Source organism: Chiloscyllium punctatum, chromosome 45, assembly GCF_047496795.1.
Source record: "Chiloscyllium punctatum isolate Juve2018m chromosome 45, sChiPun1.3, whole genome shotgun sequence".
NCBI classification, from domain to species: domain Eukaryota; kingdom Metazoa; phylum Chordata; class Chondrichthyes; order Orectolobiformes; family Hemiscylliidae; genus Chiloscyllium; species Chiloscyllium punctatum.
In genome coordinates, this window is record NC_092783.1 from 30470686 (window position 1) to 30498461 (window position 27776).

At 50.4% G+C, this 27776-nt stretch overlaps 10 non-coding genes across 10 annotated transcripts; all 10 read left to right on the forward strand.

Moving 5' to 3' along the window:
• Positions 1 to 1545: 1545 nt before the first annotated feature.
• trnat-cgu (transfer RNA threonine (anticodon CGU)) lies at positions 1546 to 1619 on the forward strand. The gene has a single exon. It is a non-coding gene; the product is annotated as a tRNA-Thr (tRNA).
• Positions 1620 to 3175: 1556 nt separating this feature from the next.
• trnat-cgu (transfer RNA threonine (anticodon CGU)) lies at positions 3176 to 3249 on the forward strand. Its single transcript has one exon. It is a non-coding gene; the product is annotated as a tRNA-Thr (tRNA).
• A 1556-nt stretch (positions 3250 to 4805) lies between these two features.
• On the forward strand, positions 4806 to 4879 carry trnat-cgu (transfer RNA threonine (anticodon CGU)). The gene has a single exon. It is a non-coding gene; the product is annotated as a tRNA-Thr (tRNA).
• Positions 4880 to 6435: 1556 nt separating this feature from the next.
• Positions 6436 to 6509, forward strand: trnat-cgu (transfer RNA threonine (anticodon CGU)). Its single transcript has one exon. It is a non-coding gene; the product is annotated as a tRNA-Thr (tRNA).
• A 1556-nt stretch (positions 6510 to 8065) lies between these two features.
• On the forward strand, positions 8066 to 8139 carry trnat-cgu (transfer RNA threonine (anticodon CGU)). Its single transcript has one exon. It is a non-coding gene; the product is annotated as a tRNA-Thr (tRNA).
• Positions 8140 to 9695: 1556 nt separating this feature from the next.
• Positions 9696 to 9769, forward strand: trnat-cgu (transfer RNA threonine (anticodon CGU)). Its single transcript has one exon. It is a non-coding gene; the product is annotated as a tRNA-Thr (tRNA).
• Positions 9770 to 12954: 3185 nt separating this feature from the next.
• Positions 12955 to 13028, forward strand: trnat-cgu (transfer RNA threonine (anticodon CGU)). Its single transcript has one exon. It is a non-coding gene; the product is annotated as a tRNA-Thr (tRNA).
• Positions 13029 to 14584: 1556 nt separating this feature from the next.
• trnat-cgu (transfer RNA threonine (anticodon CGU)) lies at positions 14585 to 14658 on the forward strand. The gene has a single exon. It is a non-coding gene; the product is annotated as a tRNA-Thr (tRNA).
• A 1559-nt stretch (positions 14659 to 16217) lies between these two features.
• On the forward strand, positions 16218 to 16291 carry trnat-agu (transfer RNA threonine (anticodon AGU)). The gene has a single exon. It is a non-coding gene; the product is annotated as a tRNA-Thr (tRNA).
• Positions 16292 to 24496: 8205 nt separating this feature from the next.
• trnat-agu (transfer RNA threonine (anticodon AGU)) lies at positions 24497 to 24570 on the forward strand. Its single transcript has one exon. It is a non-coding gene; the product is annotated as a tRNA-Thr (tRNA).
• Positions 24571 to 27776: the final 3206 nt, after the last annotated feature.

A 27776-nucleotide genomic window follows, 5' to 3' on the forward strand; every position in this document is an offset into this window, starting at 1 on the left:
CAAAAGTGCGCACTTGCGTCTTCTTACCAGAGTTGTGTTGCTGGTGAGACAGCACAACGTTCTGTTGCCGCCTGTTATGGTTTGGCGATCCTGGTCTCATTCCAGCAGTAGTCACTGATCGTTCTACCTGGAATTTCGTGCCGCTGTTCCACAAGCGCTCCTGCTCCTCGTTCGCTTTTATTCTCCCACCTTCATTCCAGGTTTGGTGGGAATAACGACGTGAGGTGGAGACACTGCTAACTTACCAGGGAATGCTGTGGCAAACACGCACACACACTCCACGAGCTGATCACCCGTCCCCGTTCATTCATTTTACACCAACAGAAAATAGATCCTCCTTCTCCTAGAGTTGGAGTACAGTTGTCTTTTCTTTTTCTGCTGAAGAAGGAAAAGAGAAAACATTGCTGCTGAAGGTGGTTATGGAGGGAAGGACAGTCACCAGCGTGTGTACAAGTCAGTTGGCAAGGTTTCCTGTCAGCGTCACTGGGCGGGGTCCCTGTTTAGGAATCCGAGTTTGCATCGTCCAGACCTGGATACAGCTCCCAGTCTCGTAATGAAGATTTATTTCTCTAATTGTGAATTATCCGATTGAAAACGATTTGCTAGTTAGGCACAGAATACACCCGCTGATCCTGCCAGAGTCAGCCCAGTGATTGTTTGCATTCATCTAGAAGGACAAAGGCAGCAGATACACCGGTAAACTAGCTCCGCGAATCCCCCTCCGATCATCTCAGCTTTCTGAGTTGTAAAGATCTCGTTGTAGCTTCACTAGCGCTGGATCAAAGTCCTGGAACCCCCTCCCTAGCAGCCTCATGGCTGGAGCTCCGTGCTGAGGAGTTCAAGGGTTCAGCAAAGTAACTGATCCCCCGATCTGCCGGGTAATCAGGGATGGGCAGTAAATCCTACCCTGGATGAGTGGCGCTGGAAGAGCACAACAGTTCAGGCAGGCATCCAAGGAGCAGCGAAATCGACGTTTCGGGCAAAAGCCTACCCTATCGAGTGACGGCGATCTCCCAGGAATCCGTTTCAAAAAGGGGCAGGTCCTAAACGGACACCTGCTATCGGCCGGAAATAGGTTGAGAACGGCAGCGAGGGAGTGTAATAAAAGTGAAAGACAATGCCGACCGCGAGGCATGAGGCAGGAAGTGAGTGTAGAGCTGGTGGTACAAAGCTCAGAGTTGGTGCTAATGGGTCACCCTTTACTGCTCACTGTTTACACTGACTCACACACCACTCCTGGTCAGTTCATTTCAGTGACACTTTTCCCCTTGGTGTGAGGTTCCCTCTGAGCGTAATAACGCCCTTAATGGGCCCAGGGAGGATGACACGTCCTCTTTATCCTGTCAGTTTAAAGAGGTGAGAACATCGAATTGAAGAGCAGGTTGCGTTTTTCTGTGCCGTTTGCGTGGAGAATGTTGAGTCGTGAACTCTCTCTTCTTTGCAATTCTCACTGAGCAAGATTGAGACGGAAGGCACGTTGACGAGTCCTTGTGTTCATGTGATGAATCAACTGTACCTGCGCACACACCGCAAGTCGCGCGCTGTGGCGCCGTGGCTTAGATGGTAAAAGCGCCTGTTTCGTAAACAGGAGATCCTGGGTTCGAATCCCAGTGGTGCCTGCTTGCTGTGTCAAAAGTGCGCACTTGCGTCTTCTTACCAGAGTTGTGTTGCTGGTGAGACAGCACAACGTTCTGTTGCAGCCTGTTATGGTTTGGCGATCCTGGTCTCATTCCAGCAGTAGTCACTGATCGTTCTACCTGGAATTTCGTGCCGCTGTTCCACAAGCGCTCCTGCTCCTCGTTCGCTTTTATTCTCCCACCTTCATTCCAGGTTTGGTGGGAATAACGACGTGAGGTGGAGACACTGCTAACTTACCAGGGAATGCTGTGGCAAACACGCACACAAACTCCACGAGCTGATCACCCGTCCCCGTTCATTCATTTTACACCAACAGAAAATAGATCCTCCTTCTCCTAGAGTTGGAGTACAGTTGTCTTTTCTTTTTCTGCTGAAGAAGGAAAAGAGAAAACATTGCTGCTGAAGGTGGTTATGGAGGGAAGGACAGTCACCAGCGTGTGTACAAGTCAGTTGGCAAGGTTTCCTGTCAGCGTCACTGGGCGGGGTCCCTGTTTAGGAATCCGAGTTTGCATCGTCCAGACCTGGATACAGCTCCCAGTCTCGTAATGAAGATTTATTTCTCTAATTGTGAATTATCCGATTGAAAACGATTTCCTAGTTACGCACAGAATACACCCGCTGATCCTGCCAGAGTCAGCCCAGTGATTGGTTGCATTCATCTAGAAGGACAAAGGCAGCAGATACACCGGTAAACTAGCTCCGCGAATCCCCCTCCGATCATCTCAGCTTTCTGAGTTGTAAAGATCTCGTTGTAGCTTCACTAGCGCTGGATCAAAGTCCTGGAACCCCCTCCCTAGCAGCCTCATGGCTGGAGCTCCGTGCTGAGGAGTTCAAGGGTTCAGCAAAGTAACTGATCCCCCGATCTGCCGGGTAATCAGGGATGGGCAGTAAATCCTACCCTGGATGAGTGGCGCTGGAAGAGCACAACAGTTCAGGCAGGCATCCAAGGAGCAGCGAAATCGACGTTTCGGGCAAAAGCCTACCCTATCGAGTGACGGCGATCTCCCAGGAATCCGTTTCAAAAAGGGGCAGGTCCTAAACGGACACCTGCTATCGGCCGGAAATAGGTTGAGAACGGCAGCGAGGGAGTGTAATAAAAGTGAAAGACAATGCCGACCGCGAGGCATGAGGCAGGAAGTGAGTGTAGAGCTGGTGGTACAAAGCTCAGAGTTGGTGCTAATGGGTCACCCTTTACTGCTCACTGTTTACACTGACTCACACACCACTCCTGGTCAGTTCATTTCAGTGATACTTTTCCCCTTGGTGTGAGGTTCCCTCTGAGCGTAATAACGCCCTTAATGGGCCCAGGGAGGATGACACGTCCTCTTTATCCTGTCAGTTTAAAGAGGTGAGAACATCGAATTGAAGAGCAGGTTGCGTTTTTCTGTGCCGTTTGCGTGGAGAATGTTGAGTCGTGAACTCTCTCTTCTTTGCAATTCTCACTGAGCAAGATTGAGACGGAAGGCACGTTGACGAGTCCTTGTGTTCATGTGATGAATCAACTGTACCTGCGCACACACCGCAAATCGCGCGCTGTGGCGCCGTGGCTTAGATGGTAAAAGCGCCTGTTTCGTTAACAGGAGATCCTGGGTTCGAATCCCAGTGGTGCCTGCTTGCTGTGTCAAAAGTGCGCACTTGCGTCTTCTTACCAGAGTTGTGTTGCTGGTGAGACAGCACAACGTTCTGTTGCCGCCTGTTATGGTTTGGCGATCCTGGTCTCATTCCAGCAGTAGTCACTGATCGTTCTACCTGGAATTTCGTGCCGCTGTTCCACAAGCGCTCCTGCTCCTCGTTCGCTTTTATTCTCCCACCTTCATTCCAGGTTTGGTGGGAATAACGACGTGAGGTGGAGACACTGCTAACTTACCAGGGAATGCTGTGGCAAACACGCACACAAACTCCACGAGCTGATCACCCGTCCCCGTTCATTCATTTTACACCAACAGAAAATAGATCCTCCTTCTCCTAGAGTTGGAGTACAGTTGTCTTTTCTTTTTCTGCTGAAGAAGGAAAAGAGAAAACATTGCTGCTGAAGGTGGTTATGGAGGGAAGGACAGTCACCAGCGTGTGTACAAGTCAGTTGGCAAGGTTTCCTGTCAGCGTCACTGGGCGGGGTCCCTGTTTAGGAATCCGAGTTTGCATCGTCCAGACCTGGATACAGCTCCCAGTCTCGTAATGAAGATTTATTTCTCTAATTGTGAATTATCCGATTGAAAACGATTTCCTAGTTACGCACAGAATACACCCGCTGATCCTGCCAGAGTCAGCCCAGTGATTGGTTGCATTCATCTAGAAGGACAAAGGCAGCAGATACACCGGTAAACTAGCTCCGCGAATCCCCCTCCGATCATCTCAGCTTTCTGAGTTGTAAAGATCTCGTTGTAGCTTCACTAGCGCTGGATCAAAGTCCTGGAACCCCCTCCCTAGCAGCCTCATGGCTGGAGCTCCGTGCTGAGGAGTTCAAGGGTTCAGCAAAGTAACTGATCCCCCGATCTGCCGGGTAATCAGGGATGGGCAGTAAATCCTACCCTGGATGAGTGGCGCTGGAAGAGCACAACAGTTCAGGCAGGCATCCAAGGAGCAGCGAAATCGACGTTTCGGGCAAAAGCCTACCCTATCGAGTGACGGCGATCTCCCAGGAATCCGTTTCAAAAAGGGGCAGGTCCTAAACGGACACCTGCTATCGGCCGGAAATAGGTTGAGAACGGCAGCGAGGGAGTGTAATAAAAGTGAAAGACAATGCCGACCGCGAGGCATGAGGCAGGAAGTGAGTGTAGAGCTGGTGGTACAAAGCTCAGAGTTGGTGCTAATGGGTCACCCTTTACTGCTCACTGTTTACACTGACTCACACACCACTCCTGGTCAGTTCATTTCAGTGACACTTTTCCCCTTGGTGTGAGGTTCCCTCTGAGCGTAATAACGCCCTTAATGGGCCCAGGGAGGATGACACGTCCTCTTTATCCTGTCAGTTTAAAGAGGTGAGAACATCGAATTGAAGAGCAGGTTGCGTTTTTCTGTGCCGTTTGCGTGGAGAATGTTGAGTCGTGAACTCTCTCTTCTTTGCAATTCTCACTGAGCAAGATTGAGACGGAAGGCACGTTGACGAGTCCTTGTGTTCATGTGATGAATCAACTGTACCTGCGCACACACCGCAAGTCGCGCGCTGTGGCGCCGTGGCTTAGATGGTAAAAGCGCCTGTTTCGTAAACAGGAGATCCTGGGTTCGAATCCCAGTGGTGCCTGCTTGCTGTGTCAAAAGTGCGCACTTGCGTCTTCTTACCAGAGTTGTGTTGCTGGTGAGACAGCACAACGTTCTGTTGCAGCCTGTTATGGTTTGGCGATCCTGGTCTCATTCCAGCAGTAGTCACTGATCGTTCTACCTGGAATTTCGTGCCGCTGTTCCACAAGCGCTCCTGCTCCTCGTTCGCTTTTATTCTCCCACCTTCATTCCAGGTTTGGTGGGAATAACGACGTGAGGTGGAGACACTGCTAACTTACCAGGGAATGCTGTGGCAAACACGCACACAAACTCCACGAGCTGATCACCCGTCCCCGTTCATTCATTTTACACCAACAGAAAATAGATCCTCCTTCTCCTAGAGTTGGAGTACAGTTGTCTTTTCTTTTTCTGCTGAAGAAGGAAAAGAGAAAACATTGCTGCTGAAGGTGGTTATGGAGGGAAGGACAGTCACCAGCGTGTGTACAAGTCAGTTGGCAAGGTTTCCTGTCAGCGTCACTGGGCGGGGTCCCTGTTTAGGAATCCGAGTTTGCATCGTCCAGACCTGGATACAGCTCCCAGTCTCGTAATGAAGATTTATTTCTCTAATTGTGAATTATCCGATTGAAAACGATTTCCTAGTTACGCACAGAATACACCCGCTGATCCTGCCAGAGTCAGCCCAGTGATTGGTTGCATTCATCTAGAAGGACAAAGGCAGCAGATACACCGGTAAACTAGCTCCGCGAATCCCCCTCCGATCATCTCAGCTTTCTGAGTTGTAAAGATCTCGTTGTAGCTTCACTAGCGCTGGATCAAAGTCCTGGAACCCCCTCCCTAGCAGCCTCATGGCTGGAGCTCCGTGCTGAGGAGTTCAAGGGTTCAGCAAAGTAACTGATCCCCCGATCTGCCGGGTAATCAGGGATGGGCAGTAAATCCTACCCTGGATGAGTGGCGCTGGAAGAGCACAACAGTTCAGGCAGGCATCCAAGGAGCAGCGAAATCGACGTTTCGGGCAAAAGCCTACCCTATCGAGTGACGGCGATCTCCCAGGAATCCGTTTCAAAAAGGGGCAGGTCCTAAACGGACACCTGCTATCGGCCGGAAATAGGTTGAGAACGGCAGCGAGGGAGTGTAATAAAAGTGAAAGACAATGCCGACCGCGAGGCATGAGGCAGGAAGTGAGTGTAGAGCTGGTGGTACAAAGCTCAGAGTTGGTGCTAATGGGTCACCCTTTACTGCTCACTGTTTACACTGACTCACACACCACTCCTGGTCAGTTCATTTCAGTGACACTTTTCCCCTTGGTGTGAGGTTCCCTCTGAGCGTAATAACGCCCTTAATGGGCCCAGGGAGGATGACACGTCCTCTTTATCCTGTCAGTTTAAAGAGGTGAGAACATCGAATTGAAGAGCAGGTTGCGTTTTTCTGTGCCGTTTGCGTGGAGAATGTTGAGTCGTGAACTCTCTCTTCTTTGCAATTCTCACTGAGCAAGATTGAGACGGAAGGCACGTTGACGAGTCCTTGTGTTCATGTGATGAATCAACTGTACCTGCGCACACACCGCAAGTCGCGCGCTGTGGCGCCGTGGCTTAGATGGTAAAAGCGCCTGTTTCGTAAACAGGAGATCCTGGGTTCGAATCCCAGTGGTGCCTGCTTGCTGTGTCAAAAGTGCGCACTTGCGTCTTCTTACCAGAGTTGTGTTGCTGGTGAGACAGCACAACGTTCTGTTGCAGCCTGTTATGGTTTGGCGATCCTGGTCTCATTCCAGCAGTAGTCACTGATCGTTCTACCTGGAATTTCGTGCCGCTGTTCCACAAGCGCTCCTGCTCCTCGTTCGCTTTTATTCTCCCACCTTCATTCCAGGTTTGGTGGGAATAACGACGTGAGGTGGAGACACTGCTAACTTACCAGGGAATGCTGTGGCAAACACGCACACAAACTCCACGAGCTGATCACCCGTCCCCGTTCATTCATTTTACACCAACAGAAAATAGATCCTCCTTCTCCTAGAGTTGGAGTACAGTTGTCTTTTCTTTTTCTGCTGAAGAAGGATAAGAGAAAACATTGCTGCTGAAGGTGGTTATGGAGGGAAGGACAGTCACCAGCGTGTGTACAAGTCAGTTGGCAAGGTTTCCTGTCAGCGTCACTGGGCGGGGTCCCTGTTTAGGAATCCGAGTTTGCATCGTCCAGACCTGGATACAGCTCCCAGTCTCGTAATGAAGATTTATTTCTCTAATTGTGAATTATCCGATTGAAAACGATTTGCTAGTTAGGCACAGAATACACCCGCTGATCCTGCCAGAGTCAGCCCAGTGATTGTTTGCATTCATCTAGAAGGACAAAGGCAGCAGATACACCGGTAAACTAGCTCCGCGAATCCCCCTCCGATCATCTCAGCTTTCTGAGTTGTAAAGATCTCGTTGTAGCTTCACTAGCGCTGGATCAAAGTCCTGGAACCCCCTCCCTAGCAGCCTCATGGCTGGAGCTCCGTGCTGAGGAGTTCAAGGGTTCAGCAAAGTAACTGATCCCCCGATCTGCCGGGTAATCAGGGATGGGCAGTAAATCCTACCCTGGATGAGTGGCGCTGGAAGAGCACAACAGTTCAGGCAGGCATCCAAGGAGCAGCGAAATCGACGTTTCGGGCAAAAGCCTACCCTATCGAGTGACGGCGATCTCCCAGGAATCCGTTTCAAAAAGGGGCAGGTCCTAAACGGACACCTGCTATCGGCCGGAAATAGGTTGAGAACGGCAGCGAGGGAGTGTAATAAAAGTGAAAGACAATGCCGACCGCGAGGCATGAGGCAGGAAGTGAGTGTAGAGCTGGTGGTACAAAGCTCAGAGTTGGTGCTAATGGGTCACCCTTTACTGCTCACTGTTTACACTGACTCACACACCACTCCTGGTCAGTTCATTTCAGTGACACTTTTCCCCTTGGTGTGAGGTTCCCTCTGAGCGTAATAACGCCCTTAATGGGCCCAGGGAGGATGACACGTCCTCTTTATCCTGTCAGTTTAAAGAGGTGAGAACATCGAATTGAAGAGCAGGTTGCGTTTTTCTGTGCCGTTTGCGTGGAGAATGTTGAGTCGTGAACTCTCTCTTCTTTGCAATTCTCACTGAGCAAGATTGAGACGGAAGGCACGTTGACGAGTCCTTGTGTTCATGTGATGAATCAACTGTACCTGCGCACACACCGCAAGTCGCGCGCTGTGGCGCCGTGGCTTAGATGGTAAAAGCGCCTGTTTCGTAAACAGGAGATCCTGGGTTCGAATCCCAGTGGTGCCTGCTTGCTGTGTCAAAAGTGCGCACTTGCGTCTTCTTACCAGAGTTGTGTTGCTGGTGAGACAGCACAACGTTCTGTTGCCGCCTGTTATGGTTTGGCGATCCTGGTCTCATTCCAGCAGTAGTCACTGATCGTTCTACCTGGAATTTCGTGCCGCTGTTCCACAAGCGCTCCTGCTCCTCGTTCGCTTTTATTCTCCCACCTTCATTCCAGGTTTGGTGGGAATAACGACGTGAGGTGGAGACACTGCTAACTTACCAGGGAATGCTGTGGCAAACACGCACACACACTCCACGAGCTGATCACCCGTCCCCGTTCATTCATTTTACACCAACAGAAAATAGATCCTCCTTCTCCTAGAGTTGGAGTACAGTTGTCTTTTCTTTTTCTGCTGAAGAAGGAAAAGAGAAAACATTGCTGCTGAAGGTGGTTATGGAGGGAAGGACAGTCACCAGCGTGTGTTCAAGTCAGTTGGCAAGGTTTCCTGTCAGCGTCACTGGGCGGGGTCCCTGTTTAGGAATCCGAGTTTGCATCGTCCAGACCTGGATACAGCTCCCAGTCTCGTAATGAAGATTTATTTCTCTAATTGTGAATTATCCGATTGAAAACGATTTCCTAGTTAGGCACAGAATACACCCGCTGATCCTGCCAGAGTCAGCCCAGTGATTGTTTGCATTCATCTAGAAGGACAAAGGCAGCAGATACACCGGTAAACTAGCTCCGCGAATCCCCCTCCGATCATCTCAGCTTTCTGAGTTGTAAAGATCTCGTTGTAGCTTCACTAGCGCTGGATCAAAGTCCTGGAACCCCCTCCCTAGCAGCCTCATGGCTGGAGCTCCGTGCTGAGGAGTTCAAGGGTTCAGCAAAGTAACTGATCCCCCGATCTGCCGGGTAATCAGGGATGGGCAGTAAATCCTACCCTGGATGAGTGGCGCTGGAAGAGCACAACAGTTCAGGCAGGCATCCAAGGAGCAGCGAAATCGACGTTTCGGGCAAAAGCCTACCCTATCGAGTGACGGCGATCTCCCAGGAATCCGTTTCAAAAAGGGGCAGGTCCTAAACGGACACCTGCTATCGGCCGGAAATAGGTTGAGAACGGCAGCGAGGGAGTGTAATAAAAGTGAAAGACAATGCCGACCGCGAGGCATGAGGCAGGAAGTGAGTGTAGAGCTGGTGGTACAAAGCTCAGAGTTGGTGCTAATGGGTCACCCTTTACTGCTCACTGTTTACACTGACTCACACACCACTCCTGGTCAGTTCATTTCAGTGACACTTTTCCCCTTGGTGTGAGGTTCCCTCTGAGCGTAATAACGCCCTTAATGGGCCCAGGGAGGATGACACGTCCTCTTTATCCTGTCAGTTTAAAGAGGTGAGAACATCGAATTGAAGAGCAGGTTGCGTTTTTCTGTGCCGTTTGCGTGGAGAATGTTGAGTCGTGAACTCTCTCTTCTTTGCAATTCTCACTGAGCAAGATTGAGACGGAAGGCACGTTGACGAGTCCTTGTGTTCATGTGATGAATCAACTGTACCTGCGCACACACCGCAAGTCGCGCGCTGTGGCGCCGTGGCTTAGATGGTAAAAGCGCCTGTTTCGTAAACAGGAGATCCTGGGTTCGAATCCCAGTGGTGCCTGCTTGCTGTGTCAAAAGTGCGCACTTGCGTCTTCTTACCAGAGTTGTGTTGCTGGTGAGACAGCACAACGTTCTGTTGCCGCCTGTTATGGTTTGGCGATCCTGGTCTCATTCCAGCAGTAGTCACTGATCGTTCTACCTGGAATTTCGTGCCGCTGTTCCACAAGCGCTCCTGCTCCTCGTTCGCTTTTATTCTCCCACCTTCATTCCAGGTTTGGTGGGAATAACGACGTGAGGTGGAGACACTGCTAACTTACCAGGGAATGCTGTGGCAAACACGCACACAAACTCCACGAGCTGATCACCCGTCCCCGTTCATTCATTTTACACCAACAGAAAATAGATCCTCCTTCTCCTAGAGTTGGAGTACAGTTGTCTTTTCTTTTTCTGCTGAAGAAGGAAAAGAGAAAACATTGCTGCTGAAGGTGGTTATGGAGGGAAGGACAGTCACCAGCGTGTGTACAAGTCAGTTGGCAAGGTTTCCTGTCAGCGTCACTGGGCGGGGTCCCTGTTTAGGAATCCGAGTTTGCATCGTCCAGACCTGGATACAGCTCCCAGTCTCGTAATGAAGATTTATTTCTCTAATTGTGAATTATCCGATTGAAAACGATTTGCTAGTTAGGCACAGAATACACCCGCTGATCCTGCCAGAGTCAGCCCAGTGATTGTTTGCATTCATCTAGAAGGACAAAGGCAGCAGATACACCGGTAAACTAGCTCCGCGAATCCCCCTCCGATCATCTCAGCTTTCTGAGTTGTAAAGATCTCGTTGTAGCTTCACTAGCGCTGGATCAAAGTCCTGGAACCCCCTCCCTAGCAGCCTCATGGCTGGAGCTCCGTGCTGAGGAGTTCAAGGGTTCAGCAAAGTAACTGATCCCCCGATCTGCCGGGTAATCAGGGATGGGCAGTAAATCCTACCCTGGATGAGTGGCGCTGGAAGAGCACAACAGTTCAGGCAGGCATCCAAGGAGCAGCGAAATCGACGTTTCGGGCAAAAGCCTACCCTATCGAGTGACGGCGATCTCCCAGGAATCCGTTTCAAAAAGGGGCAGGTCCTAAACGGACACCTGCTATCGGCCGGAAATAGGTTGAGAACGGCAGCGAGGGAGTGTAATAAAAGTGAAAGACAATGCCGACCGCGAGGCATGAGGCAGGAAGTGAGTGTAGAGCTGGTGGTACAAAGCTCAGAGTTGGTGCTAATGGGTCAGCCTTTACTGCTCACTGTTTACACTGACTCACACACCACTCCTGGTCAGTTCATTTCAGTGACACTTTTCCCCTTGGTGTGAGGTTCCCTCTGAGCGTAATAACGCCCTTAATGGGCCCAGGGAGGATGACACGTCCTCTTTATCCTGTCAGTTTAAAGAGGTGAGAACATCGAATTGAAGAGCAGGTTGCGTTTTTCTGTGCCGTTTGCGTGGAGAATGTTGAGTCGTGAACTCTCTCTTCTTTGCAATTCTCACTGAGCAAGATTGAGACGGAAGGCACGTTGACGAGTCCTTGTGTTCAAGTGATGAATCAATTGTACCTGTGCACACACCGCAAATCGCGCGCTGTGGCGTCGTGGCTTAGATGGTGAAAGCGCCTGTTTTGTAAATACGAGATCCTGGGTTCGGATCCCAGTGGTGCCTGCTTGCTGTGTCAAAAGTGCGCACTTGCGTCTTCTTACCAGAGTTGTGTTGCTGGTGAGACAGCACAACGTTCTGTTGCAGCCTGTTATGGTTTGGCGATCCTGGTCTCATTCCAGCAGTAGTCACTGATCGTTCTACCTGGAATTTCGTGCCGCTGTTCCACAAGCGCTCCTGCTCCTCGTTCGCTTTTATTCTCCCACCTTCATTCCAGGTTTGGTGGGAATAACGACGTGAGGTGGAGACACTGCTAACTTACCAGGGAATGCTGTGGCAAACACGCACACAAACTCCACGAGCTGATCACCCGTCCCCGTTCATTCATTTTACACCAACAGAAAATAGATCCTCCTTCTCCTAGAGTTGGAGTACAGTTGTCTTTTCTTTTTCTGCTGAAGAAGGAAAAGAGAAAACATTGCTGCTGAAGGTGGTTATGGAGGGAAGGACAGTCACCAGCGTGTGTACAAGTCAGTTGGCAAGGTTTCCTGTCAGCGTCACTGGGCGGGGTCCCTGTTTAGGAATCCGAGTTTGCATCGTCCAGACCTGGATACAGCTCCCAGTCTCGTAATGAAGATTTATTTCTCTAATTGTGAATTATCCGATTGAAAACGATTTGCTAGTTAGGCACAGAATACACCCGCTGATCCTGCCAGAGTCAGCCCAGTGATTGTTTGCATTCATCTAGAAGGACAAAGGCAGCAGATACACCGGTAAACTAGCTCCGCGAATCCCCCTCCGATCATCTCAGCTTTCTGAGTTGTAAAGATCTCGTTGTAGCTTCACTAGCGCTGGATCAAAGTCCTGGAACCCCCTCCCTAGCAGCCTCATGGCTGGAGCTCCGTGCTGAGGAGTTCAAGGGTTCAGCAAAGTAACTGATCCCCGATCTGCCGGGTAATCAGGGATGGGCAGTAAATCCTACCCTGGATGAGTGGCGCTGGAAGAGCACAACAGTTCAGGCAGGCATCCAAGGAGCAGCGAAATCGACGTTTCGGGCAAAAGCCTACCCTATCGAGTGACGGCGATCTCCCAGGAATCCGTTTCAAAAAGGGGCAGGTCCTAAACGGACACCTGCTATCGGCCGGAAATAGGTTGAGAACGGCAGCGAGGGAGTGTAATAAAAGTGAAAGACAATGCCGACCGCGAGGCATGAGGCAGGAAGTGAGTGTAGAGCTGGTGGTACAAAGCTCAGAGTTGGTGCTAATGGGTCACCCTTTACTGCTCACTGTTTACACTGACTCACACACCACTCCTGGTCAGTTCATTTCAGTGACACTTTTCCCCTTGGTGTGAGGTTCCCTCTGAGCGTAATAACGCCCTTAATGGGCCCAGGGAGGATGACACGTCCTCTTTATCCTGTCAGTTTAAAGAGGTGAGAACATCGAATTGAAGAGCAGGTTGCGTTTTTCTGTGCCGTTTGCGTGGAGAATGTTGAGTCGTGAACTCTCTCTTCTTTGCAATTCTCACTGAGCAAGATTGAGACGGAAGGCACGTTGACGAGTCCTTGTGTTCATGTGATGAATCAACTGTACCTGCGCACACACCGCAGTTCGCGCGCTGTGGCGCCGTGGCTTAGATGGTAAAAGCGCCTGTTTCGTAAACAGGAGATCCTGGGTTCGAATCCCAGTGGTGCCTGCTTGCTGTGTCAAAAGTGCGCACTTGCGTCTTCTTACCAGAGTTGTGTTGCTGGTGAGACAGCACAACGTTCTGTTGCAGCCTGTTATGGTTTGGCGATCCTGGTCTCATTCCAGCAGTAGTCACTGATCGTTCTACCTGGAATTTCGTGCCGCTGTTCCACAAGCGCTCCTGCTCCTCGTTCGCTTTTATTCTCCCACCTTCATTCCAGGTTTGGTGGGAATAACGACGTGAGGTGGAGACACTGCTAACTTACCAGGGAATGCTGTGGCAAACACGCACACAAACTCCACGAGCTGATCACCCGTCCCCGTTCATTCATTTTACACCAACAGAAAATAGATCCTCCTTCTCCTAGAGTTGGAGTACAGTTGTCTTTTCTTTTTCTGCTGAAGAAGGAAAAGAGAAAACATTGCTGCTGAAGGTGGTTATGGAGGGAAGGACAGTCACCAGCGTGTGTACAAGTCAGTTGGCAAGGTTTCCTGTCAGCGTCACTGGGCGGGGTCCCTGTTTAGGAATCCGAGTTTGCATCGTCCAGACCTGGATACAGCTCCCAGTCTCGTAATGAAGATTTATTTCTCTAATTGTGAATTATCCGATTGAAAACGAATTCCTAGTTACGCACAGAATACACCCGCTGATCCTGCCAGAGTCAGCCCAGTGATTGTTTGCATTCATCTAGAAGGACAAAGGCAGCAGATACACCGGTAAACTAGCTCCGCGAATCCCCCTCCGATCATCTCAGCTTTCTGAGTTGTAAAGATCTCGTTGTAGCTTCACTAGCGCTGGATCAAAGTCCTGGAACCCCCTCCCTAGCAGCCTCATGGCTGGAGCTCCGTGCTGAGGAGTTCAAGGGTTCAGCAAAGTAACTGATCCCCCGATCTGCCGGGTAATCAGGGATGGGCAGTAAATCCTACCCTGGATGAGTGGCGCTGGAAGAGCACAACAGTTCAGGCAGGCATCCAAGGAGCAGCGAAATCGACGTTTCGGGCAAAAGCCTACCCTATCGAGTGACGGCGATCTCCCAGGAATCCGTTTCAAAAAGGGGCAGGTCCTAAACGGACACCTGCTATCGGCCGGAAATAGGTTGAGAACGGCAGCGAGGGAGTGTAATAAAAGTGAAAGACAATGCCGACCGCGAGGCATGAGGCAGGAAGTGAGTGTAGAGCTGGTGGTACAAAGCTCAGAGTTGGTGCTAATGGGTCACCCTTTACTGCTCACTGTTTACACTGACTCACACACCACTCCTGGTCAGTTCATTTCAGTGACACTTTTCCCCTTGGTGTGAGGTTCCCTCTGAGCGTAATAACGCCCTTAATGGGCCCAGGGAGGATGACACGTCCTCTTTATCCTGTCAGTTTAAAGAGGTGAGAACATCGAATTGAAGAGCAGGTTGCGTTTTTCTGTGCCGTTTGCGTGGAGAATGTTGAGTCGTGAACTCTCTCTTCTTTGCAATTCTCACTGAGCAAGATTGAGACGGAAGGCACGTTGACGAGTCCTTGTGTTCAAGTGATGAATCAATTGTACCTGTGCACACACCGCAAATCGCGCGCTGTGGCGTCGTGGCTTAGATGGTGAAAGCGCCTGTTTCGTAAATACGAGATCCTGGGTTCGAATCCCAGTGGTGCCTGCTTGCTGTGTCAAAAGTGCGCACTTGCGTCTTCTTACCAGAGTTGTGTTGCTGGTCAGACAGCGCAACGTTCTGTTGCAGCCTGTTATGGTTTGGCGATCCTGGTCTCATTCCAGCAGTCGTCACTGATCGTTCTACCTGGAATTTCGTGCCGCTGTTCCACAAGCGCTCCTGCTCCTCGTTCGCTTTTATTCTCCCACCTTCATTCCAGGTTTGGTGGGAATAACGACGTGAGGTGGAGACACTGCTAACTTACCAGGGAATGCTGTGGCAAACACGCACACAAACTCCACGAGCTGATCACCCGTCCCCGTTCATTCATTTTACACCAACAGAAAATAGATCCTCCTTCTCCTAGAGTTGGAGTACAGTTGTCTTTTCTTTTTCTGCTGAAGAAGGAAAAGAGAAAACATTGCTGCTGAAGGTGGTTATGGAGGGAAGGACAGTCACCAGCGTGTGTACAAGTCAGTTGGCAAGGTTTCCTGTCAGCGTCACTGGGCGGGGTCCCTGTTTAGGAATCCGAGTTTGCATCGTCCAGACCTGGATACAGCTCCCAGTCTCGTAATGAAGATTTATTTCTCTAATTGTGAATTATCCGATTGAAAACGAATTCCTAGTTACGCACAGAATACACCCGCTGATCCTGCCAGAGTCAGCCCAGTGATTGTTTGCATTCATCTAGAAGGACAAAGGCAGCAGATACACCGGTAAACTAGCTCCGCGAATCCCCCTCCGATCATCTCAGCTTTCTGAGTTGTAAAGATCTCGTTGTAGCTTCACTAGCGCTGGATCAAAGTCCTGGAACCCCCTCCCTAGCAGCCTCATGGCTGGAGCTCCGTGCTGAGGAGTTCAAGGGTTCAGCAAAGTAACTGATCCCCCGATCTGCCGGGTAATCAGGGATGGGCAGTAAATCCTACCCTGGATGAGTGGCGTTGGAAGAGCACAACAGTTCAGGCAGGCATCCAAGGAGCAGCGAAATCGACGTTTCGGGCAAAAGCCTACCCCATCGAGTGACGCCGATCTCCCAGGAATCCGTTTCAAAAAGGGGCAGGTCCTAAACGGACACCTGCTATCGGTCGGAAATAGGTTGAGAACGGCAGCGAGGGAGTGTAATAAAAGTGAAAGACAATGCCGACCGCGAAGGCATGAGGCAGGAAGTGAGTGTAGAGCTGGTGGTACAAAGCTCAGATTTGGTGCTAATGGGTCACCCTTTACTGCTCACTGTTTACACTGACTCACACACCACTCCTGGTCAGTTCATTTCAGTGACACTTTTCCCCTTGGTGTGAGGTTCCCTCTGGAGCGTAATAACGCCCTTAATGGGCCCAGAGAGGATGACACATCCTGTTTATATTGTCAGTTTAAAGAGGTGAAAACATCGAATTCAAGAGCAGGTTGTGTTTTTCCGTGCCGTTTGCGTGGAGAATGTTGAGTCGTGAACTCTCTCTTCTTTGCAATTCTCACTGAGCAAGATCGAGACGGAAAGCACGTTGACGAGCCCTTGTCTTCAAGTGGTGAATGAACTGTACCGGTGCACTCAGCACCCAACCGTGCGCTCTGGTGCCATGGCTTAGATGGTTAAAGCGCCTGTCTAGTAAACAGGAGATCCTGGGTTCGAATCCCAGTGGTGCCTGCTTGCTGTGTCAAAAGTGCGCACTTGCATCTTCTTACCAGAGTTGTGTTGCTGGTCAGACAGCACAATGTTCTGTTGCAGCCTGTTATGATTTGGCGATCCTGCATCTCGTTCCAGCAGTAGTGTCACTCTTCGTTCTACCTGGAATTTCGTGCCGCTGTTCCACACGCGCTCCTGCTTCTCATTCGCTTTTATTCTCCCACCTTCATTCCCAGTTTGGTGGGAATAACGACGTGAGGTGGAGACACTGCTGACTTACCAGGGAATGCTGTGGCAAACGCGCGCGCGCACACACTCCACGAGCTGATCATCACCCTCATTCTCTGCCGTCACCGTTCATTCATTTTACGCCAACGGAAAATAGATCCTCCTTCTCCTAGAGTTGGAGTGCAGTTGTCTTTTCTTTTTCTGCTGAAGGAGGAAAAGAGAAAACATTGCTGCTGAAGGTGGATATGGAGTGAAGGACAGTCACCAGCGTGTGTACAAGTCAGTTGGCAAGGTTTCCTGTCAGCGTCACAGGGCGGGATCCCTGTTTAGGAATCCGACTTTGCATCGTCCAGACCTGGATACAGCTCCCAGTCTGGTAATGAAGATTTATTTCTCTAATTGTGAATTATCCGATTGAAAACGAATTCCTAGTTAAGCACAGAATACACCCGCTGATCCTGCCAGAGTCAGCCCAGTGATTGTTTGCATTCATCTAGAAGGGCAAAGGCAGCAGATACACCGGTAAACTAGCTCCGCGAATCCCCCTCCGATCATCTCAGCTTTCTGAGTTGTAAAGATCTCGTTGTAGCTTCGCTAGCGCTGGATCAAAGTCCTGGAACCCCTTCCCTAGCAGCCTCATGGCTGGAGCTCCGTGCTGAGGAGTTCAAGGGTTCAGGAAAGTAACTCATCCCCCTGATCTGTTGGGTAATCAGGGATGGGCAGTAAATCCTACCCTGGATGAGTGGCGCTGGAAGAGCACAACAGTTCAGGCAGGCATCCAAGGAGCAGCGAAATCGACGTTTCGGGCAAAAGCCTACCCCATCGAGTGACGCCGATCTCCCAGGAATCCGTTTCAAAAAGGGGCAGGTCCTAAACGGACACCTGCTATCGGTCGGAAATAGGTTGAGAACGGCAGCGAGGGAGTGTAATAAAAGTGAAAGACAATGCCGACCGCGAGGCATGAGGCAGGAAGTGAGTGTAGAGCTGGTGGTACAAAGCTCAGAGTTGGTGCTAATGGGTCAGCCTTTACTGCTCACTGTTTACACTGACTCACACACCACTCCTGGTCAGTTCATTTCAGTGACACTTTTCCCCTTGGTGTGAGGTTCCCTCTGGAGCGTAATAACGCCCTTAATGGGCCCAGAGAGGATGACACATCCTCTTTATCCTGTCAGTTTAAAGAGGTGAAAACATCGAATTCAAGAGCAGGTTGTGTTTTTCCGTGCCGTTTGCGTGGAGAATGTTGAGTCGTGAACTCTCTCTTCTTTGCAATTCTCACTGAGCAAGATCGAGACGGAAAGCACGTTGATGAGTCCTTGTCTTCAAGTGGTGAATGAACTGTATCTGTGCACTCAGCGCCCAACCGCGCGCGCTGTGGCGCCATGGCTTAGATGGTTAAAGCGCCTGTCTAATAAACAGGAGATCCTGGGTACGTAATCCCAGTGGTGCCTGCTTGCTGTGTCAAACGTGCGCACTTGCATCTTCTTACCAGAGTTGTGTTGCTGGTCAGACAGCTCGACGTTCTGTTGCAGCCTGTTATGATTTGGCGATCCTGCATCTCGTTCCAGCAGTAGTGTCACTCTTCGTTCTACCTGGAATTTCGTGCCGCTGTTCCACACGCGCTCCTGCTTCTCATTCGCTTTTATTCTCCCACCTTCATTCCCAGTTTGGTGGGAATAACGACGTGAGGTGGAGACACTGCTGACTTACCAGGGAATGCTGTGGCAAACGCGCGCGCGCACACACTCCACGAGCTGATCATCACCCTCATTCTCTGCCGTCACCGTTCATTCATTTTACGCCAACGGAAAATAGATCCTCCTTCTCCTAGAGTTGGAGTGCAGTTGTCTTTTCTTTTTCTGCTGAAGGAGGAAAAGAGAAAACATTGCTGCTGAAGGTGGATATGGAGTGAAGGACAGTCACCAGCGTGTGTACAAGTCAGTTGGCAAGGTTTCCTGTCAGCGTCACAGGGCGGGATCCCTGTTTAGGAATCCGACTTTGCATCGTCCAGACCTGGATACAGCTCCCAGTCTGGTAATGAAGATTTATTTCTCGAATTGTGAATTATCCGATTGAAAACGAATTCCTAGTTACGCACAGAATACACCCGCTGATCCTGCCAGAGTCAGCCCAGTGATTGTTTGCATTCATCTAGAAGGGCAAAGGCAGCAGATACACCGGTAAACTAGCTCCGCGAATCCCCCTCCGATCATCTCAGCGTTCTGAGTTGTAAAGATCTCGTTGTAGCTTCGCTAGCGCTGGATCAAAGTCCTGGAACCCCTTCCCTAGCAGCCTCATGGCTGGAGCTCCGTGCTGAGGAGTTCAAGGGTTCAGGAAAGTAACTGATCCCCCGATCTGTCGGGTAATCAGGGATGGGCAGTAAATCTTACCCTGGATGAGTGGCGCTGGAAGAGCACAACAGTTCAGGCAGGCATCCAAGGAGCAGCGAAATCGACGTTTCGGGCAAAAGCCTACCCCATCGAGTGACGCCGATCTCCCAGGAATCCGTTTCAAAAAGGGGCAGGTCCTAAACGGACACCTGCTATCGGTCGGAAATAGGTTGAGAACGGCAGCGAGGGAGTGTAATAAAAGTGAAAGACAATGCCGACCGCGAGGCATGAGGCAGGAAGTGAGTGTAGAGCTGGTGGTACAAAGCTCAGAGTTGGTGCTAATGGGTCACCCTTTACTGCTCACTGTTTACACTGACTCACACACCACTCCTGGTCAGTTCATTTCAGTGACACTTTTCCCCTTGGTGTGAAGTTCCCTCTGGAGCGTAATAACGCCCTTAATGGGCCCAGAGAGGATGACACATCCTCTTTATCCTGTCAGTTTAAAGAGGTGAAAACATCGAATTCAAGAGCAGGTTGTGTTTTTCCGTGCCGTTTGCGTGGAGAATGTTGAGTCGTGAACTCTCTCTTCTTTGCAATTCTCACTGAGCAAGATCGAGATGGAAAGCACGTTGACGAGCCCTTGTCTTCAAGTGGTGAATGAACTGTACCTGTGCACTCAGCGCCCAAACCCGCGCTGTGGCGCCATGGCTGAGATGGTTAAAGCGCCTGTCTAATAAACAGAAGATCCTGGGTACGTAATCCCAGTGGTGCCTGCTTGCTGTGTCAAACGTGCGCACTTGCATCTTCTTACCAGAGTTGTGTTGCTGGTCAGACAGCTCGACGTTCTGTTGCAGCCTGTTATGATTTGGCGATCCTGCATCTCGTTCCAGCAGTAGTGTCACTCTTCGTTCTACCTGGAATTTCGTGCCGCTGTTCCACAAGCGCTCCTGCTTCTCATTCGCTTTTATTCTCCCACCTTCATTCCCAGTTTGGTGGGAATAACGACGTGAGGTGGAGACACTGCTGACTTACCAGGGAATGCTGTGGCAAACGCGCGCGCGCACACACTCCACGAGCTGATCATCACCCTCATTCTCTGCCGTCACCGTTCATTCATTTTACGCCAACGGAAAATAGATCCTCCTTCTCCTAGAGTTGGAGTGCAGTTGTCTTTTCTTTTTCTGCTGAAGGAGGAAAAGAGAAAACATTGCTGCTGAAGGTGGATATGGAGTGAAGGACAGTCACCAGCGTGTGTACAAGTCAGTTGGCAAGGTTTCCTGTCAGCGTCACAGGGCGGGATCCCTGTTTAGGAATCCGACTTTGCATCGTCCAGACCTGGATACAGCTCCCAGTCTGGTAATGAAGATTTATTTCTCTAATTGTGAATTATCCGATTGAAAACGAATTCCTAGTTACGCACAGAATACACCCGCTGATCCTGCCAGAGTCAGCCCAGTGATTGTTTGCATTCATCTAGAAGGGCAAAGGCAGCAGATACACCGGTAAACTAGCTCCGCGAATCCCCCTCCGATCATCTCAGCTTTCTGAGTTGTAAAGATCTCGTTGTAGCTTCGCTAGCGCTGGATCAAAGTCCTGGAACCCCTTCCCTAGCAGCCTCATGGCTGGAGCTCCGTGCTGAGGAGTTCAAGGGTTCAGGAAAGTAACTGATCCCCCGATCTGTCGGGTAATCAGGGATGGGCAGTAAATCTTACCCTGGATGAGTGGCGCTGGAAGAGCACAACAGTTCAGGCAGGCATCCAAGGAGCAGCGAAATCGACGTTTCGGGCAAAAGCCTACCCCATCGAGTGACGCCGATCTCCCAGGAATCCGTTTCAAAAAGGGGCAGGTCCTAAACGGACACCTGCTATCGGTCGGAAATAGGTTGAGAACGGCAGCGAGGGAGTGTAATAAAAGTGAAAGACAATGCCGACCGCGAGGCATGAGGCAGGAAGTGAGTGTAGAGCTGGTGGTACAAAGCTCAGAGTTGGTGCTAATGGGTCAGCCTTTACTGCTCACTGTTTACACTGACTCACACACCACTCCTGGTCAGTTCATTTCAGTGACACTTTTCCCCTTGGTGTGAGGTTCCCTCTGGAGCGTAATAACGCCCTTAATGGGCCCAGAGAGGATGACACATCCTCTTTATCCTGTCAGTTTAAAGAGGTGAAAACATCGAATTCAAGAGCAGGTTGTGTTTTTCCGTGCCGTTAGCGTGGAGAATGTTGAGTCGTGAACTCTCTCTTCTTTGCAATTCTCACTGAGCAAGATCGAGATGGAAAGCACGTTGACGAGCCCTTGTCTTCAAGTGGTGAATGAACTGTACCTGTGCACTCAGCGCCCAACCCCGCGCTGTGGCGCCATGGCTGTGATGGTTAAAGCTCCTGCCTAATAAACAGGAGATCCTGGGTACGTAATCCCAGTGGTGCCTGCTTGCTGTGTCAAAAGTGCGCACTTGCATCTTCTTACCAGAGTTGTGTTGCTGGTCAGACAGCTCGACGTTCTGTTGCAGCCTGTTATGATTTGGCGATCCTGCATCTCGTTCCAGCAGTAGTGTCACTCTTCGTTCTACCTGGAATTTCGTGCCGCTGTTCCACACGCGCTCCTGCTTCTCATTCGCTTTTATTCTCCCACCTTCATTCCCAGTTTGGTGGGAATAACGACGTGAGGTGGAGACACTGCTGACTTACCAGGGAATGCTGTGGCAAACGCGCGCGCGCACACACTCCACGAGCTGATCATCACCCTCATTCTCTGCCGTCACCGTTCATTCATTTTACGCCAACGGAAAATAGATCCTCCTTCTCCTAGAGTTGGAGTGCAGTTGTCTTTTCTTTTTCTGCTGAAGGAGGAAAAGAGAAAACATTGCTGCTGAAGGTGGATATGGAGTGAAGGACAGTCACCAGCGTGTGTACAAGTCAGTTGGCAAGGTTTCCTGTCAGCGTCACAGGGCGGGATCCCTGTTTAGGAATCCGACTTTGCATCGTCCAGACCTGGATACAGCTCCCAGTCTGGTAATGAAGATTTATTTCTCTAATTGTGAATTATCCGATTGAAAACGAATTCCTAGTTACGCACAGAATACACCCGCTGATCCTGCCAGAGTCAGCCCAGTGATTGTTTGCATTCACCTAGAAGGGCAAAGGCAGCAGATACACCGGTAAACTAGCTCCGCGAATCCCCCTCCGATCATCTCAGCTTTCTGAGTTGTAAAGATCTCGTTGTAGCTTCGCTAGCGCTGAATCAAAGTCCTGGAACCCCTTCCCTAGCAGCCTCATGGCTGGAGCTCCGTGCTGAGGAGTTCAAGGGTTCAGGAAAGTAACTCATCCCCCTGATCTGTCGGGTAATCAGGGATGGGCAGTAAATCCTACCCTGGATGAGTGGCGCTGGAAGAGCACAACAGTTCAGGCAGGCATCCAAGGAGCAGCGAAATCGACGTTTCTGGCAAAAGCCTACCCCATCGAGTGACGCCGATCTCCCAGGAATCCGTTTCAAAAAGGGGCAGGTCCTAAACGGACACCTGCTATCGGTCGGAAATAGGTTGAGAACGGCAGCGAGGGAGTGTAATAAAAGTGAAAGACAATGCCGACCGCGAGGCATGAGGCAGGAAGTGAGTGTAGAGCTGGTGGTACAAAGCTCAGAGTTGGTGCTAATGGGTCAGCCTTTACTGCTCACTGTTTACACTGACTCACACACCACTCCTGGTCAGTTCATTTCAGTGACACTTTTCCCCTTGGTGTGAGGTTCCCTCTGGAGCGTAATAACGCCCTTAATGGGCCCAGAGAGGATGACACATCCTCTTTATCCTGTCAGTTTAAAGAGGTGAAAACATCGAATTCAAGAGCAGGTTGTGTTTTTCCGTGCCGTTAGCGTGGAGAATGTTGAGTCGTGAACTCTCTCTTCTTTGCAATTCTCACTGAGCAAGATCGAGATGGAAAGCACGTTGACGAGCCCTTGTCTTCAAGTGGTGAATGAACTGTACCTGTGCACTCAGCGCCCAACCCCGCGCTGTGGCGCCATGGCTGAGATGGTTAAAGCGCCTGTCTAATAAACAGGAGATCCTGGGTACGTAATCCCAGTGGTGCCTGCTTGCTGTGTCAAAAGTGCGCACTTGCATCTTCTTACCAGAGTTGTGTTGCTGGTCAGACAGCTCGACGTTCTGTTGCAGCCTGTTATGATTTGGCGATCCTGCATCTCGTTCCAGCAGTAGTGTCACTCTTCGTTCTACCTGGAATTTCATGCCGCTGTTCCACACGCGCTCCTGCTTCTCATTCGCTTTTATTCTCCCACCTTCATTCCCAGTTTGGTGGGAATAACGACGTGAGGTGGAGACACTGCTGACTTACCAGGGAATGCTGTGGCAAACGCGCGCGCGCACACACTCCACGAGCTGATCATCACCCTCATTCTCTGCCGTCACCGTTCATTCATTTTACGCCAACGGAAAATAGATCCTCCTTCTCCTAGAGTTGGAGTGCAGTTGTCTTTTCTTTTTCTGCTGAAGGAGGAAAAGAGAAAACATTGCTGCTGAAGGTGGATATGGAGTGAAGGACAGTCACCAGCATGTGTACAAGTCAGTTGGCAAGGTTTCCTGTCAGCGTCACAGGGCGGGATCCCTGTTTAGGAATCCGACTTTGCATCGTCCAGACCTGGATACAGCTCCCAGTCTGGTAATGAAGATTTATTTCTCTAATTGTGAATTATCCGATTGAAAACGAATTCCTAGTTACGCACAGAATACACCCGCTGATCCTGCCAGAGTCAGCCCAGTGATTGTTTGCATTCATCTAGAAGGGCAAAGGCAGCAGATACACCGGTAAACTAGCTCCGCGAATCCCCCTCCGATCATCTCAGCTTTCTGAGTTGTAAAGATCTCGTTGTAGCTTCGCTAGCGCTGGATCAAAGTCCTGGAACCCCTTCCCTAGCAGCCTCATGGCTGGAGCTCCGTGCTGAGGAGTTCAAGGGTTCAGGAAAGTAACTCATCCCCCTGATCTGTCGGGTAATCAGGGATGGGCAGTAAATCCTACCCTGGATGAGTGGCGCTGGAAGAGCACAACAGTTCAGGCAGGCATCCAAGGAGCAGCGAAATCGACGTTTCGGGCAAAAGCCTACCCCATCGAGTGACGCCGATCTCCCAGGAATCCGTTTCAAAAAGGGGCAGGTCCTAAACGGACACCTGCTATCGGTCGGAAATAGGTTGAGAACGGCAGCGAGGGAGTGTAATAAAAGTGAAAGACAATGCCGACCGCGAGGCATGAGGCAGGAAGTGAGTGTAGAGCTGGTGGTACAAAGCTCAGAGTTGGTGCTAATGGGTCAGCCTTTACTGCTCACTGTTTACACTGACTCACACACCACTCCTGGTCAGTTCATTTCAGTGACACTTTTCCCCTTGGTGTGAGGTTCCCTCTGGAGCGTAATAACGCCCTTAATGGGCCCAGAGAGGATGACACATCCTCTTTATCCTGTCAGTTTAAAGAGGTGAAAACATCGAATTCAAGAGCAGGTTGTGTTTTTCCGTGCCGTTTGCGTGGAGAATGTTGAGTCGTGAAGTCTCTCTTCTTTGCAATTCTCACTGAGCAAGATCGAGACGGAAAGCACGTTGATGAGCCCTTGTCTTCAAGTGGTGAATGAACTGTACCGGTGCACTCAGCGCCCCACCGCGTGCTGTCGCACCATGGCTTAGATGGTTAAAGCGCCTGTCTAGTAAACAGGAGATGCTGGGTTCGAATCCCAGTGGTGCCTGCTTGCTGTGTCAAAAGTGCGCACTTGCGTCTTCTTACCAGAGTTGTGTTGCTGGTCAGACAGCTCAACGTTCTGTTGCAGCCTGTTATGATTTGGCGATCCTGCATCTCGTTCCAGCAGTGGTGTCACTCTTCCACAAGCGCTCCTGCTTCTCATTCGCTTTTATTCTCCCACCTTCATTCCCAGTTTGGTGGGAATAACGACGTGAGGTGGAGACACTGCTGACTTACCAGGGAATGCTGTGGCAAACGCGCGCGCGCACACACTCCACGAGCTGATCATCACCCTCATTCTCTGCCGTCACCGTTCATTCATTTTACGCCAACGGAAAATAGATCCTCCTTCTCCTAGAGTTGGAGTGCAGTTGTCTTTTCTTTTTCTGCTGAAGGAGGAAAAGAGAAAACATTGCTGCTGAAGGTGGATATGGAGTGAAGGACAGTCACCAGCGTGTGTACAAGTCAGTTGGCAAGGTTTCCTGTCAGCGTCACAGGGCGGGATCCCTGTTTAGGAATCCGACTTTGCATCGTCCACACCTGGATACAGCTCCCAGTCTGGTAATGAAGATTTATTTCTCTAATTGTGAATTATCCGATTGAAAACGAATTCCTAGTTACGCACAGAATACACCCGCTGATCCTGCCAGAGTCAGCCCAGTGATTGTTTGCATTCATCTAGAAGGGCAAAGGCAGCAGATACACCGGTAAACTAGCTCCGCGAATCCCCCTCCGATCATCTCAGCTTTCTGAGTTGTAAAGATCTCGTTGTAGCTTCGCTAGCGCTGGATCAAAGTCCTGGAACCCCTTCCCTAGCAGCCTCATGGCTGGAGCTCCGTGCTGAGGAGTTCAAGGGTTCAGGAAAGTAACTCATCCCCCTGATCTGTCGGGTAATCAGGGATGGGCAGTAAATCCTACCCTGGATGAGTGGCGCTGGAAGAGCACAACAGTTCAGGCAGCCATCCTAGGAGCAGCGAAATCGACGTTTCGGGCAAAAGCCTACCCCATCGAGTGACGCCGATCTCCCAGGAATCCGTTTCAAAAAGGGGCAGGTCCTAAACGGACACCTGCTATCGGTCGGAAATAGGTTGAGAACGGCAGCGAGGGAGTGTAATAAAAGTGAAAGACAATGCCGACCGCGAAGGCATGAGGCAGGAAGTGAGTGTAGAGCTGGTGGTACAAAGCTCAGAGTTGGTGCTAATGGGTCACCCTTTACTGCTCACTGTTTACACTGACTCACACACCACTCCTGGTCAGTTCATTTCAGTGACACTTTTCCCCTTGGTGTGAGGTTCCGTCTGGAGCGTAATAACGCCCTTAATGGGCCCAGAGAGGATGACACATCCTCTTTATCCTGTCAGTTTAAAGAGGTGAAAACATCGAATTCAAGAGCAGGTTGTGTTTTTCCGTGCCGTTTGCGTGGAGAATGTTGAGTCGTGAACTCTCTCTTCTTTGCAATTCTCACTGAGCAAGATCGAGACGGAAAGCACGTTGACGAGCCCTTGTCTTCAAGTGGTGAATGAACTGTACCTGTGCACTCAGCGCCCAACCGCGCGCTGTGGCGTCATGGCTTAGATGGTTAAAGCGCCTGACTAGTAAACCGGAGATCCTGGGTTTGAATCCCAGTGGTGCCTGCTTGCTGTGTCAAAAGTGCACACTTGCATCTTCTTACCAGAGTTGTGTTGCTGGTCAGACAGCTCAACGTTCTGTTGCAGCCTGTTATGATTTGGCGATCCTGCATCTCGTTCCAGCAGTAGTGTCACTCTTCGTTCTACCTGGAATTTCGTGCCGCTGTTCCACACGCGCTCCTGCTTCTCATTCGCTTTTATTCACCCACCTTCATTCCCAGTTTGGTGGGAATAACGACGTGAGGTGGAGACACTGCTGACTTACCAGGGAATGCTGTGGCAAACGCGCGCACACACTCCACGAGCTGATCATCACCCTCATTCTCTGCCGTCTCGGTTCATTCATTTTACGCCAATGGAAAATAGATCCTCCTTCTCCTAGAGTTGGAGTGCAGTTGTCTTTTCTTTTTCTGCTGAAGGAGGAAAAGAGAAAACATTGCTGCTGAAGGTGGATATGGAGTGAAGGACAGTCACCAGCGTGTGTACAAGTCAGTTGGCAAGGTTTCCTGTCAGCATCACAGGGCGGGATCCCTGTTTAGGAATCCGACTTTGCATCGTCCAGACCTGGATACAGCTCCCAGTCTGGTAATGAAGATTTATTTCTCTAATTGTGAATTATCCGATTGAAAACGAATTCCTAGTTACGCACAGAATACACCCGCTGATCCTGCCAGAGTCAGCCCAGTGATTGTTTGCATTCATCTAGAAGGGCAAAGGCAGCAGATACACCGGTAAACTAGCTCCGCGAATCCCCCTCCTATCATCTCAGCTTTCTGAGTTGTAAAGATCTCGTTGTAGCTTCGCTAGCGCTGGATCAAAGTCCTGGAACTCCTTCCCTAGCAGCCCCATGGCTGGAGCTCCGTGCTGAGGAGTTCAAGGGTTCAGGAAAGTAACTCATCCCCCTGATCTGTCGGGTAATCAGGGATGGGCAGTAAATCCTACCCTGGATGAGTGGCGCTGGAAGAGCACAACAGTTCAGGCAGGCATCCAAGGAGCAGCGAAATCGACGTTTCGGGCAAAAGCCTACCCCATCGAGTGACGCCGATCTCACAGGAATCCGTTTCAAAAAGGGGCAGGTCCTAAACGGACACCTGCTATCGGTCGGAAATAGGTTGAGAACGGCAGCGAGGGAGTGTAATAAAAGTGAAAGACAATGCCGACCGCGAGGCATGAGGCAGGAAGTGAGTGTAGAGCTGGTGGTACAAAGCTCAGAGTTGGTGCTAATGGGTCACCCTTTACTGCTCACTGTTTACACTGACTCACACACCACTCCTGGTCAGTTCATTTCAGTGACACTTTTCCCCTTGGTGTGAGGTTCCCTCTGGAGCGTAATAACGCCCTTAATGGGCCCAGAGAGGATGACACATCCTCTTTATCCTGTCAGTTTAAAGAGGTGAAAACATCGAATTCAAGAGCAGGTTGTGTTTTTCCGTGCCGTTTGCGTGGAGAATGTTGAGTCGTGAACTCTCTCTTCTTTGCAATTCTCACTGAGCAAGATCGAGACGGAAAGCACGTTGACGAGCCCTTGTCTTCAAGTGGTGAATGAACTGTACCTGTGCACTCAGCGCCCGACCGCACGCGCTGT